The sequence below is a fragment of the Priapulus caudatus genome, unplaced genomic scaffold, assembly GCF_000485595.1.
Source record: "Priapulus caudatus unplaced genomic scaffold, Priapulus_caudatus-5.0.1 Scaffold77, whole genome shotgun sequence".
In the NCBI taxonomy this organism is placed as follows: domain Eukaryota; kingdom Metazoa; phylum Priapulida; class Priapulimorpha; order Priapulimorphida; family Priapulidae; genus Priapulus; species Priapulus caudatus.
The window spans coordinates 32,096-32,965 of record NW_014577138.1 but is presented as its reverse complement, the minus strand read 5'-3'; positions in this window follow the sequence as shown (position 1 = coordinate 32,965).

Genomic DNA, 870 nt, shown 5'->3' with positions numbered 1-870 from the left:
AATTGCAGTGTATTTCAATATCACGAGCTACCTCATCTGCAACCTTTTGCCATCTTGCTAATAGTGCAAGATTTGTCATTTGAAAGCAAGTTTGTGCATTACATTTGGTGATGACGTATGTACCATCACAGAGGCATACTGTGTATAGTGGCTTCCATCCCGCTGTTTGGAAATCTAATGTGTGTTTTGTGAGGATTGCTTTTGTGCAGTGCACCGAGCATGCAGAGTTGCATTCTTAGAGCGGGTTGTCTTTAAGTCCTGTTTTGTTGCCTCCGTTTGCCAGCTCGAGTTTCGTTTACACTGGAATATACTAGTTTGGAACTTATATAGTGTATCCAGTGCTGTGGTATGGTATGTACCTTTTGCCATCTTTTAAAAGCGAATACAGGAGGGAAGAACAAGTTTACTTGGGAAGCATACACAATGCAAGGGCAAGCCATATACAGCGTTGTCTATTAAAAACCCTGCTGTTTTAACCTAAACCTGACGTTGTCTTATGCCAAATAACATATACTGTATGTGCAATAATATATATCCTTATACATTTTATAAGTTACCTGCTCTTAGTACTAGTATTAGCTCTTGGTACATAAGATATTAACAGCTTTTGATATATTGACGTTACAACCATATTCAATGATACAACTACATTGTTAGTAGATATTTATATCCTAAAAGTGTGCTTGCTGTACAGTATTTATTTATTTATTTAAAGATGTTACATTGGTAGAAGATATATCAACATGAGCTTGCAAGCTCCTCACCGGCAGTGCAATAGTTCTTAAAAGAAAAAATTCTACTGAGGAGATATGTTACCAATCGCCTTGAAGCCGGGAGGGTGGGGTCGAAGAAATCGGCAAAACTCAAAAA